The following is a 19,071-nucleotide window of genomic DNA, read 5'->3' on the forward strand; positions in this document are numbered from 1 at the left end:
AGTGCAGAGCCCCGAGCAGGGCTTGAACCCAGGCCTCGGAGATCATGATCTTAGGCAAGTCAAGAGTTGGCTGCTTACCCAACTAAGCCACCCACGTGCTCCATGAGTGGGCTTTACAATCAGTGAAACCTGGGGGCACTGCGGGGCTTAACTGGTTAAGCCACTGACTTGATTTCGGCTCAGGCCATGATCTCAGGGTCATGAGATCAAGCTCCACATTGGGCTCCATGCCGGGCATGGAACTGGCTTAGGATTCTCTCTTTCCCTCTCCTGCTAATCCTCCTCCTCCTCACTCCCTCCCTTTCTAAATAATAATAATAATAATAATAATAATAATAATAATAAAAGAATTAGCAAAACTTGTAATTGAGGTTCTGTGTCCTTGGGGAGCTTCTATAACCTCTTCTGCACAACAGGGATAAGGGCAGTGTTGAAATATTTCAAAAAGCAGTAAGTTGTAAGATGGAGACTATTTCCTTCTATGAGGAGGAACGACCATGAGAAGCCTCTTCTGTGATCAGCATTCATCAGGCTTTTATGGGAGTACAGGGTCCAATTTGAGGCCCTTTGTTTGAGGCAAGATGTAGAAAACTTGGGGAGAGCTCAAAAGAGAGTGTCTAAAATGATTAGTTTAGAAAATGGGTCCTTTGAGGAAAAGCTAAAGAGATTTAGGTTATTTCTCATGAAGAAAAGTATCGTGGGAGGTGGGGAGAGGGGTGGGGAAATGCGAACACAGTGGATTTTATTTAAATTTTTATTTAAATCATTAGGCACAAAAACTACACTTTAAAATGTGGTTCTTATGAAAAGCCAACTCCTGTAAGCTCATGTTGTTTACAATGTAGAAGGATGCCTAAATGCCGAGTTTTTTCTCAGAAGATATGCGCTGTACATTTTAAAGCAGTAATTTATTTTTTTCATGTTACTCTTGCAGTTACGAAGAAAATGGAGTAGTGTGGGTTTTTTTTTTTTTCCTTTTTTGAGAAATTATTAAAATCGATTGAAACAGACTTTTAAGTTCTCTGGGAGGAAAGGCAAGTTATGTCTTAATTCAGAGGTTGTTTTCCCCTGGTGTATTAAGATGTATTAACAACCATCTCCCAAAATAAGGCATGCAAAATGTTTATTAAACAAAAAATAACAAGCTTTATATATTAGGTGTACATTTGTTTTTGTCAGCAAATGACATCTTTAATTACCTCTTAGCAAAATAAGTATGTATATTTATTATTTTAGTAACACTTGGGAATTGTGCTTTTTAAGAAACAAAGTAAAATAGACATCATTTAGTCAGGTCAGTGAAGAAAAAGTTGAAATATTAAGCTGCATGCTGTAGTCTTGGTCTCCTCCTCCTTTTTATTCCTGTCCTGGGAAAACAGGAGCCTCTTTGTTTTTTCAATTCCTAAATGTTTTCTCAATTTACAACAAATTAGTTCAATGGAAGTAAACATTCTTCCTACACCTGTGAAGGAGTTGCCACAGCTAAAAAGTAGATTATTGCTTTATAGATCTGGGGTGAGTTCAGGTGTTTAAACACTTTTCCCTCATCTACTGTATAAGTTCCTTTCAAATCTGATCAACACATCCCGGTCTTAAAGGGTTCACCCTCGGTCATGAAGAGCATTCTCCTTTATTTCAGAGACTTGTGTTCCATTTTCCTCTCCTAGTCAGTTCTGCTCACAAGGAATGGTTAGCAAGAAAGGAGATGGAGAGAGTGGGAGGCACCTTAAGACCTATTAGAATAATTTTTTGCAAAAGGTACATGAATAAATTATACTTTATAATCTCAGTTCCAAGAGAATAATCTAAGTTTTGACTCCTTTTTGATAGAAATTGGTTTTGCATAGGTCTAATTTATTTTTAAAGAACAAAGAAAAAATCAACGAAATCTCAAAATCACGATATGATTTTTAAAAAATAGCATTTTAATTCACCCCAAGCTTTAACAATATGATCGTAAGTATTCATTTACTGGATTCCAGTGAAAATAAGAAAAATGAACACTTATAATCATAAGTTTAATTAGATCTTAGCTAGAGTCGTCTTTTCATATCCTGTAATATGTTAGAGGGAGGGAGTGCTCTTTCTAAGCTTTCTGTGACCTGGTGACTCAGCAAAGGCAAGGGGTTGGAGTGCTTTGCAGCTAGCTAGTTAGGGGGTAGGGCAGGTGTGGTATCTCAGAGTAGTGGGAATTCACTGGGCAATATTCTTCCTACCACCCAACACCTTTGCTCCAGTAGAGGCTGCAAACTGAGTCTCATTAGATTTGAAAGAAAATGAGGGATGCTCTGCTACACTGGGAATGAATTTTTGTGATTGACCAAGGTGGTTGATACAACCTCCTTGGCATTAGCTTAGGTGGTACTTTCTCCAAGAGGCCCAGGATAGGACCTAATTTGGGCCTGAATGTACTGGAACTCTCCTCCCATCTCTGTTTTGGGGAGCTGAAACTGCTCTTTGACGAACAAGCTTTAACTTGTCAACACTGCAAATGCCTACAGAGCTTTAAAACCAGCCGCTGTAGAGGGTTTTAGCAGTTGAGTCAGGTGTAAAAAAAAAAAAGCAATCGAAGTCTGTCATTTCTGGTATCTACCCACACAATGAGAGCTATTAAAAATTCACAGAAACATAAATAAAACCATCTCCTTGAAGTAAATAATTAAAGGTGGATTATGATTTGAAACCTTCTAAACCATACAGGTGGCACATTTGCAAATTAATATATTGGGCTCACTTTGGTAAATTCCACAGAATAATTGAGAACCAGACTTTCAATGAGGTAAGGCTGTGTAGTGTATTAGAGTTCTCCAGGGAAAGAGAACTAGTAGGATATATATATATATATATGAAAAGAATAATTATGAGGAATTGGCTCACACAATTATGGAAGTCGAGAAGTCCCACAATCTGCCATCTGCATGCTAGGGACCCAGGAAATCCAGTGATGGAATTTAGTGCAAGTTCAGAGACCTGAGAACTAGAGGGACCGATATTATGAATCCCAGTACAAGGATAGAAAGATGTCCCAGCTCAACAGGCAGGGAGGAAGCAAGAGGAGCAAATTCTTCCTTTCTCTGCTTTTCTGTTCTATTGATGCTTTTGAGAGATTGGGATGTGCCCAGCCACACTGTGGAGGGCAATCTACTTTACTGAGCCCACTGAATCAAATGTTAATCTCATCTGGAAACACTGCTACAGACACACCCCAAAATAATGTATATTCTGGCAACCCCTTGGCTACGTCGAGTTGAAACATTAAAATTAGTCATCTCCTGTAGTAAGGAAACGGATGCTAAGGATGGAATCTTCCTGCAGGAGAGAAAGGAAGACTTCTCCTTTAGTGTTTACAAGTGTCTGATAAAAATATAGAGAATCTTCAAGGCAACTAAACTAACTTGCTAAGTGCAATGAGCATTAATTATATATTTTGCCATTTAAATGCTGTCATATTTAAAATTAGAATATTTATTATTAGGATAATTTATTATTAATCTTGTTTGATTTTACTGTCAGAGCTTCCCTTCCCCTAATTTCTTTCCTCACATATACTATCCAATCAGCGAACCTATATTTATTGAATATTTGTATCCCTGCATATGAGAAATTTCTCATTTAAGTATTTGATGTTGAAGTCCATAAAAAGATCATTAAAAGTTCACCAATATTGTGATGCATTTGTGAGGTGTATATTGGGGAGCATCTTACCAGTGGCACATGCATGTTTCCTCTAATTTCTCGCAAAGGAGTTATCATAGCCACACAAAAGGAAAAAGATGGGTACAGTTTTAGAAACTTTATCCTTTCCCAAAGTTAATGAAGAAGACTGCTTTATAAGACAGGATCGAGATATGCCAAGATGCCATTAGACTTTTATTTTAAAAATCTTTCTATTTTTATTACTCTTCAGATTATTTGAAAGAAATATTCCCCTTTCATACTTTTGTTTTCTTCTTTGAAATTAAAGAATTTTTTAATTCTTTAATTGATTCTATTGTTTCAAGCCTGCAGCCATTTAAATTAATTTTTATATACTGTACTCAGTTTAGTAAAATATTTAGTGTTTTTATAATGATGTAAACCATTAGGCTGTAATTACACTAACCTGGTACAGAGACTAATAGTTCTATTGGAATACAGCAGTGATGCATGATGGCCTTATTAATATAATAGTCCTGAAACACTAAGAATATTAAAAAAATTAATCATTGTTACAGTCTGTATTTAGTTACAGGTTATAAAGAAAACTACTTAGAATTTTACTGCTGTTCTTACAGCCTCTTGGAGAGGCCCTAAACAATTTCAGTAAAGGTTCAGAAAGTTTTGCGCATGGCTTCAGTACACCTCGATGATCTGGCTGTAATTTAGTGAATTTCAAAGCATCAATAATATTACAAATAGGAGCCAGGCTACTTGAGTAATGACTTAGCGTTGATCTAGGCAGTCAAATATATCACCTCATGGCTCCTATATGGCTGTAAATGAGGCAGATGGCTATCAGTAGGAGCTGAATTCTGTACCCTACTTTGATCTCTATCCCCACTAGGTTCTAGGCTTTGATGAGGTCCGGATACTTTCAGTGTCTTCTTCACCTGGAGCATGCGATCCACGGGGGGGGGGTTCATGTGTTATATGAATAAACATGTATTATATGAATAAATGCTCAGAACCCAATACATTAGTCAGGCCATGCTTTTAGTATGATCACTGCATATTCGATGTCTTCCTCTCCCTTTGTTGCTTCCTACTTCTTCTGCTCTGCTGACCCAGGCACCTTAACTTTCCTTTTTCTGTTGACATCTTTCCAGCAGATAGTGAAAATGGTAAAACTCCAAGACTTCTATTTTGGATATTGAGGGAAGTATGCACATCCATTTTACTTGATTAGAACTTTTTACTGGAGTGTTTAACATTCTCTATGCTATTAATAAAGTGAAACTGGTTCTTAGTAGTAATTCTAAGTAGTTTTTGCAGGTGGCCAGATTTGACTCACTAGACACCCTGTCATCCTGCTAAAACCATCTGCCAATTGCATAGTTTTTGGACTTGTTAGCACCACCACGTGTGCAGATGACCCACCTGCTTCTCTGAAAATCTCCCTTCTCTTATCTAACCCTCTTGTCCTGCCTTCCTATTTCTGTCTGAACTCAGTATGTTTTGGGTTTGACAGTTCTAGCCCATATGATTAGGGAGGATTTATGTTTCTAGGGAAGAGAACCAATGCTTATTTCTCCCCTTTGCACTATTGTATATAGGAACTAGTGCCTTTTCTGATTTTAGCTTTTAGCTGTCATTAATGTGGGCTAACTGATTCTTGAAGTTTTGATCAGGGTTCTTTTTTTTTTTTTTTTTTTTTGATTAGGGTTCTAAATGAGAGAATCAGACCTTGAGGATTTAGAGTTTAAATAGCCTGGGATACACCAGTTATTGTATTCAGCATCTAAATTATTTTTTCTAGAATCACTATATAAAACCCATCTACTGGATCCCTGGGTGGCGCAGCGGTTTAGCGCCTGCCTTTGGCCCGGGGCACGATCCTGGAGACCCGGGATCGAATCCCACGTCAGGCTCCGGCTGCATGGAGCCTGCTTCTCCTTCTGCCTGTGTCTCTGCCTCTCTCTCTCTCTGTGTGACTATCATAAATAAATAAAAAATTAAAAAAAAAATCTACTAACTACTTGTAGCAACTAATAAATGTAAAATAAAACAGCATAAAATATCATAAGCCTCATTATTACCTCAAAGACACCTGACATCAGGGCGTTACCAGCAAGGATAGGTAAACTGGATGGTTTTCTGGAGAATAACCTGCTGATGGATACAGAAATGTATGTTTAATTATTTAAACATAGACTATTGAGCTACTGCTGTGAATAAGGTGCAAATTTGCTGGAGATTAAAGGTAAATAATGATGAATCTGAGAGTGATCTCATCATTAAGGACTCTCAATCTAGAGGAGGAAGGAGGTATATTCGTTAGTATAAAAATATGTACAGTCTGATAAAATAAAGCCTATTAGATGATAGCAGTTGCCTTGAAGTAAAATATAGAAATCCAGGATTGGACAGAATTTAAAATTTAGTTCATCCATTCTCCCCTTAACCTCCCCATCATGTGGCTATCCAGCCTTGACTTAAAAATCATAGGAGATAGGAAATACGCTTCATCCCCCAAGGCAGTCTTTTCCAATTGTATGTCTTAGAATTCAAATCTGTCTTCCTGTGATTTCCACTATGGATCCTACTTTAATTTATAGGATCTATCCAAGGTTAAATCTGACTTCTGACAATTCCCAGTATTTGCCAATAGATTAGGATACTATGCTAATATTAATTGAGCAAAGAAAACAAAGACATTGTTTAAAGCCTTCATGTGTGTTAAATTGACTTAACTTTCATAATAACTCATGAAATAAAAATTACTTTTACTGCCATTTTACAGATGAAGACATGGAAGCATAAGGAGCTTAAGTGAACTGCCCAATATTGTCCCCTGGGTGAGTACTGGGCAGAGATTTGAAGCCAGACATGTGGCTTCAGAGCCTGCACCACCTCCCTTCCTTCTGAGTTATTTTTCAAGAGAAATATCCCTCATTTTTCTATGGCATGTTTTTAATTCCCTCATTATCCTATTGCTACTATCAGAGTTTTTTTTTTCCTATGTAATTTGAAGTTTAAAGGCATAGTTTAAAATCTAAGAACTAATCTTTACATAATTTGCCTTAAAAAGTTCCACAATGTGTTTAAAATACAAAAGCTTCTCTTTGAAACTATGATTAACTACATACCATACTTTTTGGTTGAAGCTAGGGTGCTGATCAATATTTAATAATGATTTTATGGTAAATGGGTGGGTATGCTCATTAGAACAGTGAGAAAAAGATGCATTTTAATGAAGAATTAACAAATGGAGCTAGAGGGCAGGGGATATTTGCTTTAGAGATTTGTTGAAGTTTAAAATAAGGTGTCTTAAATATAGCATTCCATGCATTTCTTTTAAATGACAAATTGTGTCCTAGATCTAAAAGTGTTATCATTATTATGATGGATGTGATCTGAGATGAGGGCTGAACAGCTTAAATAAATTAACATTGTGAAAACATGGCTCAAAACAATTTGGAATGGCTTCAGCTTTTAATTCATTCAGAAACAAGATGTATTTCCTACGTTCTTAAATTCAGCAGCATAATTAAAAGTCTAGAATTTTAAGTAAAACTTTTGGTAAGTCCTCTACTTTTTTTTCTCCTTTCTTTTTCATGGAGTAAAGTTAGCTCAAGATCTCCTTCCCCTTGGCTACAAATTCAACCTTGAGAAGGTCTTCTTAGATCTAAAGAAGATCTCCACTGGTCAAAATAAAAAAAATAAATAAATAAATAAATAAATAAATAAATAAATAAATAAATAAAAAATAAAAAAAAAAAAGGAACCACTGTAATACTCTGGCAAACCAAAAGAGCAGGCTTGACCAGTCATCACTGTATAGCACAGTAGCACATGCTGAGTAACAATAGTTGATCTGAAAACAAAATCCACATTCCGTGTGAAACCACAAAGACTCTGAAGGAGAGACTGAAAGTGTACAGACTATTGAGAGCCTGAATTAGCTTCTATCTATTAACTTGCGGATAAGTACAGCCTAGTTAGAATGGACAACTCTGAAGGCAAAAGGATCCCTATCACATGGAAAGCAAATTGTCCCCAAGGTGCAACCAGAGATAAAATGGACCTTGAGCCCAAGATCATGTTTATATTTTTAAATGCTGGAATAATAAATATGAAAGGAAAAATGATTTACTTTATCTTCATTTTGCTTTATTTTGTTCATTTTTGTTCTAAGTGAAAGAAAAGTGGTTGAACTACTTTCATTTGCAATATTTGCTGTGTCTAAACAAAAAATTAGAACATATAGATTAAATTTCTAATAGCAAGTCATCTATTTTTTATTATTATTTATTTAAGAGAGAGAGAACACAAGCAGGAGGGGCAAAGAGAGAGGAGGAGAATCTGAAGTAGACTGTCCACTGAGCATGGAGCTGGACAAAGGGCTCAATCTCACAACTCTAAGATCCCGACCTGAGCCAGAACTAAGAGTCTGCAGCTTTACCAGCTGTGCCACCCAGGTGGCCTACAAGTCATTCTAGACATCATTTTTAAATCTAAGCAGATATATCTACCAAGATCTTATGATCTGTTATTTTTATTTGTGACCAAGATTGTTTAATTTAAAGTACAATTATGTTGTTTTATTTACAGTCAAATAAATTTAGGAAGAACTACACAGCTGTTGGTATAATTCTCAAATCAGTAAAAATGTTTAAGGACTTTCTGGGTGTCAAGAAAGTATGACATAATAGAAAGAGTTCAGGGATTATGTGGACTGTGGTTCAAATCCCAGGTCTACCACTCATAAGTGTGCAATCTTGGAAAATCACTATCCTCTGTAGCCTCAGTTTCCCTGTCTGTAAATGGGGATAATCACATTAACATAGCAGAACTGCTGAAATAAATGTGGGAGGAATTGTCAGCTAGCGTGTCAATTTTACATGGATATTTCATGTTAACTGTATCAGAGCCTGGAGTAGAATAAATTGGTGAAGACCCTACTTCATTCATACAGAAGAAGAGTCAGAGGAGTAAAGGAATGTTTTGGCAAAAAAAAAAAAAAAAAAAAAAAAAAAATCCCTGAAAAACAAAAGCAAGTTTGAATTTTTCTCAGGCAGGAGCAGGTCACCACTTCTTCCCCACATCTCAAGCCTTTGACTATGATAGCGTGCAGAGAAAGTAATGGCAGACGTTTGCTGTGAGGGAGCAGGCTCTGGGATAAACCTTCCATCTCCAGGCTTCTGGAAAGAAGTGAGGTCAAAAACTGACCAATCCCATTTGGACTCTGTTATGGGCTGATTGCACCACCTCAAAATTTACATGCTGAAGCCCCAATTCCTAGTATCTTAGAATGTAACTGTACTTGGAGATAGGCCCTCTAAAAACTGATTTAAGTTAAAATTAGGGTGGCCCTAACCTAATCTGATTGGTGTCTTTATAAGATAGGAAATCAAGACTTACCATGGGTGTGTGTATAGAAGAATGAGCACCCAGTGAGAAGGCAGCCATATGTAGGCCAAGGAAAGAGGCCTGAGAACCTCAGAACCAAACTGCCAACACTTTGATCTTGGACCTCTAGCTTTCAGGGCTGTGAGAAAACACATTCTGTTGTTTAAGCCACCTAGTATGTAGTATATTGTTATAGCTGCCTTGCAAACTAATAAAGACTCCAAGTGTTGATACCTCTCCTCAGCACACTTGAAACTTCACCTACTAGCATAATGAAAAATAAAACAAATTTGACCCTGGACTCTGACTGATGCATGAGGGAGAGTGTAATGAGAAAGAAGGGAAAAAAGAAATTGTCTCTCTAACCCAGGAAGTAAGGGGAAGTCTTCTGAAGGAAATCATGCCTGAATTAAGTCATGATGGATGAATAAGTTTTAGCGCTATGAGTAAATATGGAAAGGTCATTATAGACAGAGGCACCTGAGTGAACTCACAGAAGTAAGAAATAACTTGATTATTTGACAGACAAAACTATCTGTAATTTGATATTAATAGACAATAAAAGCATGAGACAGGAGAGATAGGAGAGCCTGGAGAAGGAGGTAGAGGCAGTTGCTAGAGGATTTTCTTCTAAGCTATAGGAAACTGCATCCGAGTTTTCAGCCAGAGACACAGGTGTGCGACACCTGTGTGTCTCAGAGAGAGCTCTCTGGCTGCTGGGATGGATTCAGAGTGGGCATGGTTAGTAGAGAATGACTTAGGCATCTCCTGCAATCGGACACACTAATGAGGCCTCAGTTGGGCAGTGATGCCACCTGTGGAGTAGAGGTCATGTATTCCAGCCATGCTTCCAGAGAGGCCTGGAGAACCTGCTGTAGTACAGGAGCTGTGAGGCTGCATCCTGCCACTGACAGAGGAAAATGTTTAAAGGAGCAGTTGACTTATTTTGAAGCTAATATGTTGAGTTCTCCATTTCTTCCTTTCTTTTTATTTTGTTAAATTTGATAATTTTTTTTCAGATGTTTAAAATTTTATTCCGTCATCAAATATATCCAAATTTCTTTAAACTTTGTATTGGCACACTTGATAAGCATACTTTCTAGGTCATCATTGAAATCATTGATTTCTCTTTGAGTGAGAGAGGGCTGCATGCACACTGATCTGTTTCATACTGCCTTAACCCTTTTCAGGTGATATTGATTCAGTAGTGTACACTCTTTGGATATAAACCAATTAACCATAATATTTCCCAGCTCAGAGTTTCCTTTCCTATCAATGTCCTGCTGAAATCCAGGTAACTATACCTTTGGTAATCTTCCCTTCATCCCTCCACCTCCCACCCCTCCTGCAAAATCTGAGTAATCTCATGACCTTATTTACAAAAGAAATTGTTCATGTACTATACTGTGTCTTACAGACAACTGTGAAAGACATTTATGTCTAGCCTATAGCTGAAAAGATAGTTTGTTAGTAATTATGTCCATTTCAATAACTGGAAACAGAGAAAAATATTTATATCTTTATGATCAGACTTTAAATATATATTGGTAAGAGCTCCATTTGGAAAAAAAATATCACAACTATCTCTACATGATTAATTCTGTAATTCTGTGTGAAATAGCTTTGCTATTAAATAGGTAAGGATTTCTTTAAAAAGTATCTTGTCTTATGAACCAATATAGCATGAAAATAGTTTTGCTTCCATGGGACATCTAATAAGGTCTGGAGACCTTTTTGATTGTCATGACTGGGTGGGAGTACTACTGGTATCTAGTAGGTAGAGGCTAGGGATACTGTCTAACATCCTATGATGCATACAACACCTTCCAACAATAAAGAATTATCTTAAAAAAAAAAGAATTATCTGGCCTACAATGTCATTCTTGTAGAAGTTGAGAAGCCCCACTATAGAGGTGCCTGATTATTGTGTACTGCTTTGCAGGGTGTAGTGCTAAAAACCACATCTATGCTACCATAACACACTTTTCTTAAAAACAAGTTACTAACCCATAGCCTAGAGCATCTGATTGCTTTCCAATGGAAATGCCTATTTACTTAAAGGCTGTAATGTAGTTTTCTACTAAGTCTTTTTTTATTCAATCTTCTAATCATTTTTCTTAAAAATGCTTTAGTTTCAATTCTATGAATTGTTCTATCAATTGATAAATTTTACGTAATTATATAATTATTGTTTTGTTAGAATCAAAACAACCCAACTGCTCTAATCCCACCCCCAAACTTTATTTTTGTTATTGCTGTCCAAGCTTAGTCCTAAGTCAGGTTTTTCAGAAGTAAGCCATGAAGGCAGATTCCTGTGCAAATGATTTATTGAGGAAGTGCTCCTTGGAGAAACTAGCAAAGTAGGAGTTGGAAAAGAACAGGGGAAAAGGGAAGCAGCCAAGAAAAGAGGCAATTTCAGGACAAGTACTGCGGAGGGTTGTTTCTGTCTCTTCTGGTAGTGGCATCTCTGGAGTGTAAGCTCTGCATCAGTTATCCCCCTGCAACAGCCCAGAGCTGAGCTTTCATCTGGCCTCACAGATCGGCCATTGGCTCAGAGCCTCCTTCATGGTTATAAATTCCCAGCACTCCCACTCTCTGTGCCTGTGGGCAAAGCTACTCCACTGGCATGAGAAGCCCCTCAACAAGAAAGGGAAAATGCAGGGAAGGCAGGAGGGAGGTTCCTAAAAACCGTAAGAAGGTGCAAAAGATGTCTGGGAGGACTACCGACAGTGCTTCCTACATCTGGAAGTAACCATATGGGGAAAGGTTAATCCACATGGGAGTGCCAGGTACTCTCCATGTGGGACAAATATCTGTATAAATGTGTAGACTCACAAGGTAATAGCTTCTGAGAAAAGTTAGCTTAAATTTTACTGCACGACTTGCTGTCACTTTATAATAATTGCATTTTATATCATAGTTTTAATATGAATTTCACATTTCCTATTTCTCTTCTTATATGTTCTTAATCATAATAACCATAACTTCTGTACTTCAGTGGGATTAGTATTCCCCCATGAGCTAGAACTATTAAATTGTTAACAGTCTCTCTATGATTTTTCTACTCGACTTGTTATGACATGTTAATAATTTCATCAGAGTTTAGGCATTGTGAAATGTTACAATTTATACTGCTGGGCTTAAAACATAATGCATCAATAAAACAAATTGTTCACCGAAAATAAAATATTAAGTAAGTTAGTACCACATGAATTATTCTATATTACTTATTTATTTTTTAATTTTAATTTTTAAGTTTTCTTGTTACTTGGTTGCACAGAAATTGTGACGATATCCTAGATGCTTTTTGTAAGATTATTTTTGATTCTTATATTTTATATAAACATCTTTTTGTTGCTCTGACCAGTATTTGCTTCAAATATTACATAAGTTGAAAATTAACTTACAAGCCATGTACATTTCAGCTTTGATTCTATCACTTGTAAGAGTTTAATACATCTGGGGAACAAAAAGTGATTGGCTTTTGCAACCATGCAGGGCTCCAAATGGCTAGATTCCAAGTCTGCTTCTACCGGAGGCCATAGACAAAAAGCTCTTTTAACTTTTTTCTCAAAGTTCTCTTCTACTTGTAGACTGAATTGTTCTATCCTGAATTTATCTCTTTTCTAAAGAACTTTGCTGAGAGTGAGGAAAAATTGTAACCACCACCATTTTGAATCTTCCCTATATTTCTTCTTTGTGCTACATCCTTAAGAATACTGTCTACCTTCTAAGATATGGCTAAAGTTGAAAAAAATTTTTAGCAGCAAAAGATTCATCATCTTTCCATGTTCTGATATTTGAGATCTTCTGATCACCTTATATTTTCAGGTTTATTAAGAGAGCTACCCTAGTATAGTTATCAAATTGTATAATAGTATATAAGTTTGGCAGAAAATAGAGATCCCAAATCACTGGTTGGGGGGTGAACAATACAGAAATATTTTTCTTTCTCTGTATCTCTCTCTTTCTGATAATAATCTAATAATTAGTCCAGGGCTAATATATTCCACATTGTTCCATAAGGATGAATAAGGATCCAAGCTCCTCCCATCTTGTTACTTTCCCTTAAGTTCAAGCAACAGTATGTTAGAAAGGAGGAAATGAGAGTATCTTTTCTCTTTAAAGATAAAAGGGGAAGTTATGCTCATTTCATTTACTACCCATTTGTCAAAACTTTACCAAATGTTGACACTTAAATTGAAAAGTCCCTGGGAAATGTATACTTTATTCTGGGCCACACACCAAACGAAACATTCTTTACTGTGGAAGAAAGGGAATATAGTTCTCAGAGGATCTTAAACAGCCCTCACCACACTATAGCCATACCATAATGGTATATAGTTCCATTAAACAGGAGTCCATAATAATAATAAGCTATACAACTAATCACATGGCTTCCAAATATATAATAGAAAATTGAAGAGAACTAGAAGAATAGATAAATGAAAACATCCTCATAAGGGGAAATGTTTTATTACAGTTCAACTTACACACGTTTAAAGTGTACAATTTGAAAAAGTTTTGATACATATATATTCCATGAAATCATTATCACTATTAAGATAATAAATATATCCATTGTCCCCAATGTTTCTTCATGCCCCTAACTGCCACCCCTCCTGTCTATTACACACCTACCTTGGTCCAGGCAGACATTACTCTCTGTCACTACAAATTAGCTTTCATTTCCTAGAATTTTATATAAATGAAAACATACAATATACATTTTTAAAAATCCAGCTTCTTACATTCAGTATGATTATTTTGAGTTTCATCTATATTGTTGCATAGATCGGTGAGTTAATTCCACTTTGCTAAATAGTGATTACCTTGGTCTGTTCATCCATTCGCCTACTGCTGGGTCTAAGAGTTGTTTCAGTTCTTGGCTATTACAAGTAAAGCTGTTATGAGCATTTATGAACAAGTCTTTGTAAGGACATATGCTTTGCCTTCTCTCTAGTAAATCTCTAAAAGTAGGATGGCTGTATATGTGGCAGACTGTAAGTTTAACTCCATAAGAAACTAAACAAACAAACAAAAAAACCTTCTCCATTTTACATTCTCACCAGTAATATATAAATATTCCAGCTCTTCCATATCTTCACCTGCTATTGGTATGGTCAGCCTTTTTAATTTTAGCCATTCTAACAGGTTTCTAGTGGTATCTCATAGTGGTTTTAATTTAAATTTCTGTAATGACAAATGAAGATGAATGTTTTTCAAGTGCTTAATAGCTAACATATGTCTTCTTTATTGAAGTTTCTGTCCATATTTTTACTCTATTTTTTTGTTTGTTTTCTTCTTGAATTTTGAGAATTCTTCATATATATATATATATTTCTCTCCCAGGAGGTATAAGTGAATTTTTATTGGGAAGGGAGGTTGTTAATTAAATTAAACAGCAGCAAATGAAGAATGAATAAGGAAACTTCCTGTTGTCACAGATAGACAAGACCTCCATTATGTATGATAGAGGAGGCATTTCAATTTGTGAACCCCAGTGCTGAAATGCCAAAGGCTTTTCCATTCAATCTAATTCTTCTGGATTCCTACCAAAAAGGAATACATTGAGAGCATAGGAAAATTGCTTACTGAAAGGAAAACCTTTGAAGAATAGGGGAGGGAATGTAGAAAATAAGAAGTTATGGGGAATACTTTTTAAATTGTAATGACTACATTTACATATCTTCACAGTAATACAAATCGCAGTCACTTGCAGAACTGGTTCAGATTATTTAAATACCAGATACACTTTTAGTCCTCTATATAACTGTTTGGAAGTTAACTTATGTTTATATGAAATGAAGTCATTAATACTTTCCTACAAGTTCTTTATCAGATATCTGATTCACAAATATTTTCTTCAAGATTATGCCTTGTCTTTTCATTCTTTTAACAATGTCTTTTAGCAAACATTTTTTCTTTTATAGATCTTGTTTTGGGTGTACATCTAAGAAATATTTGCCTAATTCAAGATCACAAAGATTTTTTTTTCTAGAAAGCTTACAATTTTAGTTTTTACATTTAAGCTTAAAATCCACTTTGAGTTCCTTTCTTATATGATGTGAAGTATAGATTGAACTTCTGCTGTTTCTTCTTCTTGCATATATATGTATTCAATTTTTCAGGACCATTTATTGAAAAAACTATTACTTTTACAACTGAATTGCCTTTCACTGTTGTCAAAAATCAACTGGCTTGATTGTGATTCTATTTGTGAATTCTATTTTGTTCCATCAGTCTATTTGTCTATCTTGACCCCAACACCATGCTGTTTTTACTATTGTTTGTAGGTTTATAAGTAAATAAACTACAATAAATAAGCCTTATAAGTATATAGGTTTCAAGACTTTAGATAAATCTTGTAGTGCATTAAAGTCCTCCAACTCAATGTATTTTTTGGCTTTTCTATTTCCTTTGCTTTTCCATAGAATTTTTATTTATTTTTATTTTTATTTATTTTAAAGATTTTTTTTTTATCCATTCATGAGACACAGAGAAAGAGAGAGAGAGACAGACAGACAGACAGAAATACAGGCAGAGGGAGGAGCAGACTCTCTCTGCAGGGAGCCAAGTGTGGGACTCAATCCCCAGACTCCAGGATCACGTCCTAGGTGGAAGGCAGGCGCTAAACTGCTAAGCCACCCAGGGATCTGCACCATGGAATTTTTACATTTTAAAATCAGCTTTTCAACAAAAGGCTGCTAGGTTTTTGATTGGAATTGCATTTAATCTATAGATCAATTTGGAAAGAACTAATATCTTAGCAATATTAACCCTTTCAATTCATGAAAACAATAAAATATCTTTTATTCTAGATCTTTAATATCCCTCAAAAACTTTTACAGTTTTTGTTCAACATGTCTTTCATATTTTCGTATTTATGACTAAGTATTTCATTTTTTAAAAATCGGAAATGGATATAAATTTTGTCAACTAGATTTTTTGCATCTACTGAGAGAGTCCTATCAATCTTCCCTTTTAGTCTGCTGATATGGTAAATTATATTGATTGATTTTCAAATGTTAAATCAATTTCAAATGTTTTGATTCCTGGGAAGAATCCGATTTGGTCATGATGTAATAGACTTTTCATGTATTGTTGGATTGAATTTGCTAACATTTTGTAAGATGTTTGTATCTTTGTTCATGAAAGATACTAGTCTAGTTTCTTTCTGTTGTTTTTGTCTAGTTTTGAAATGAAAGTAATGCTGGCCTTGCAGGATGAGTTGAAAGTATTATCTCCTCCTTGATTGCAAGAGTTTGTGTAGACTTTATATTACTCCTTCTTTATGTTTGGTAGAATTTACCAGTAAAGGCATCTGCAGCTTTCTTTGTCAGAAAAGTTTTACCAATTCACTTTAAAAATATGTATAAGTCTATTAGGTTGTTTACTCCTTCTTTTTTTTTTTATTTATTTTTATTTTATTTTATTTTTTATTTATTTATTTTTTATTATTTTTATTTATTTATTTTTTTTATTTACTCCTTCTTGAGTGAGTTTGGTAATTTGTCTCATTCAGAGAATTTGTCTACTTTGTCTCAGTTATTGAACTGACTGGCACAAAGTTGTTCATAATATTGTCTCATCAGTCTTTTAAAATCTGTAATGATGTTACTGCTCGTTTACAATACTGGTAACCTTTTCTCTTTTTTCCTAATCAGCTTGAGCAGAAATATGTCAATTTTATTGATTTTATTTTTAAAAAAACTACCAGCTTTTGGTTTCACTGATTTTATCTATTGTCTTTTCTATTTTATGGATTTGTGCTCTGATCTTTATAATCTCTTGAGCTTACTTTGTGTTTTCAATCCCAATAATTTAAGTTCCACCTAAAATAAATGGGAACCCCCTGTTTATTTTAGATGTAACTTAAGTTATTGATTTTAGACCTTCCTTTTTGCTAATACTGGCTTATAGTGCTAAAAGTTTCCCTCTTGGTATTCTTTAGCTATATCTTGCAAATTTTGATATGCTGGTTTTTCATTTTCTTTCAGTTAAAAATATAATAGTAAAAAGAAAACAAGGGAACAATAATAATAGAATTCAGATGAATGATTACTTTGGGGTAAGGAGAAGTAAGGTCATGATTTAAGGGGAACATATTCTTCACATTCAAGTTTTATAAGGAAGTAGTTTGAACTAACCAGATAAAAGTAAGTAGGCATGAACAAATCATAATGATGAGAGTGTATCATTAACCAAGGATGTGGTTAATTACATTCTATATAATATAGGTGGAAAAAAACAGAGCCAACAATTTCACTGTTAGATACATATTCTAAAGAAATTCTTGAACATAAAAAAAAGAAAGTACTAGAATGTTCAGAGCCCCATTATTCATAATAGCAAGAAAATAGAAACAACTTAAATATCCAGTAAGCACAAGAATGTTCAGAGCACCATTATTCATAATAGCAAGAAAATAGAAACAACTTAAATATCCATAAACAATAGGTACAATATGCTATGTTCACCTAGGAGGATTCTTTATACTAATGAATACTCTATACAATTGCAGTTATAGAATCTGTAATTATGATTTCCTGGGAAAACTAGTAGCTTAAGAATATATAGAGTATGACACCATTGATTTGAAGTGCAAAGCTTTGTAAAAAAAATTTGTATACATTTTTGAGCGATTAGCATATATGTAGTCGAAGGAAAATAAATTAATGGAAATTATAAACACCAAATTCAGGAGGGGGGTTATCTCAGAGAGAAATGGGAAGAGAAAAAGAACTCAGAAGGCATGAACTATTTAGCAGTAATTTATTTCTTAAACTGCTTTATATGAACAGAAAGTCTGGAAGGTTACTCCTAAAACTACTTTATCTTTCTGCCATACCCATTCAAACCTGCCCCCAAGAGTTCATTTTTCTCTGATCTTAGGGTAAAATCTAAAGTGAGTGCTATGACTTTTTTGGTCAGAGATAAAAAAATCTTCCTGTTACTTCTAAACACTAAAAAGGTGTCTCTTTATTAATTGGTATATCTAGTTCAGTGCAATAATAAAGTACCGACTTTATGTGAGGATCAAATGTCTTCCCTCCCCTTGCTGGGGTCTGCTTCAGGTTAGTGTTCTGCAGGGAGTGACTGAGATAAGTGAGACTTCTCATTGCCTTATTAAGTACAGGTTCTCCTCTTCCAGAGACCAGGTTGCTTTTGGGTTCTCTAGGATTGAATTGTTCTTGTGGGTGGGAAAGGAGGGAAGAGTAATAACTTACTGGATTGAAACAGTTGCTGTGATCTAGTGTTGGAACTCTCTGGGATTGAACTGTGATTGAAGCTGACTTTCTTGAGGCCCTTTTGTGTTTCTGTTGGTTGGAGAGACTGCTCTTCAGTTCCACTACTGGGAATCTTTGACTTTCAATTACTTTGTGTGAAGGAACTCTCTTATCCCTTAGGCATCCTGTGGGACACACCCAGCTTCTTTCAATCCTGCTGTCCTGGGCTTTGGTCAGGCTCTCAGGGTCTCTCAACTTCCCAGCTGGTTTCTCTGCCTTCACCTTGTCCAGCTTCCAATAATTTCTCCATATTTCCATCAGTGTTAGGATTATGCCACTTTTCTTATTTAAAATTTGAAGGCTACTTCTTGCTGTATAATATTGCCCATATTTTTAGGATAACATACAGCGACATTCACAATCTACAAAGAACTTAACCTTTTTCCAATTTTATCTCTTATCCCTGTATACCACGCACACTCCACTCTAGCCACACTGGCTTCTTACACATTTACTTTCATGAATGCACATGCTTATACATGCTGGGATTTAATTGTCTTCTATTTTCTGTATCTCACAACTAATGCTGCCTTATGTAACACACATTCATTAAAGTGTTATCTCAGAAATATTTTATATATTCATGCTCCTACATTCTTTATATCTATCTATCATCTATCTATCTATCTATCTATCTATCTATCTATCTATCTATCATTTAATGTATCGATGTGACTGATGACTAATCTAGCCTCTCAGTCAATGAGCAGTAAGGAGCTTTCCACAAGATGCT

At 35.4% G+C, this 19,071-nt stretch overlaps 2 long non-coding RNA genes across 3 annotated transcripts in view; one reads left to right on the forward strand and one right to left on the reverse strand.

Moving 5' to 3' along the window:
• Positions 1 to 19,071, reverse strand: part of LOC144318516 (uncharacterized) — a 483,084-nt gene that overhangs the window by 48,501 nt on the left and 415,512 nt on the right. The window lies entirely within an intron of this gene.
• Positions 1 to 19,071, forward strand: part of LOC144318513 (uncharacterized) — a 33,176-nt gene that overhangs the window by 343 nt on the left and 13,762 nt on the right. For both annotated transcript variants that reach the window (XR_013384480.1, XR_013384481.1), the window contains exon 2: positions 6,440 to 6,494. This is a non-coding gene — a long non-coding RNA (uncharacterized LOC144318513). The remainder of the gene's footprint in view (positions 1 to 6,439; positions 6,495 to 19,071) is intronic.

The sequence above is a fragment of the Canis aureus genome, chromosome 8 (assembly GCF_053574225.1).
Source record: "Canis aureus isolate CA01 chromosome 8, VMU_Caureus_v.1.0, whole genome shotgun sequence".
Classification (NCBI taxonomy): domain Eukaryota; kingdom Metazoa; phylum Chordata; class Mammalia; order Carnivora; family Canidae; genus Canis; species Canis aureus.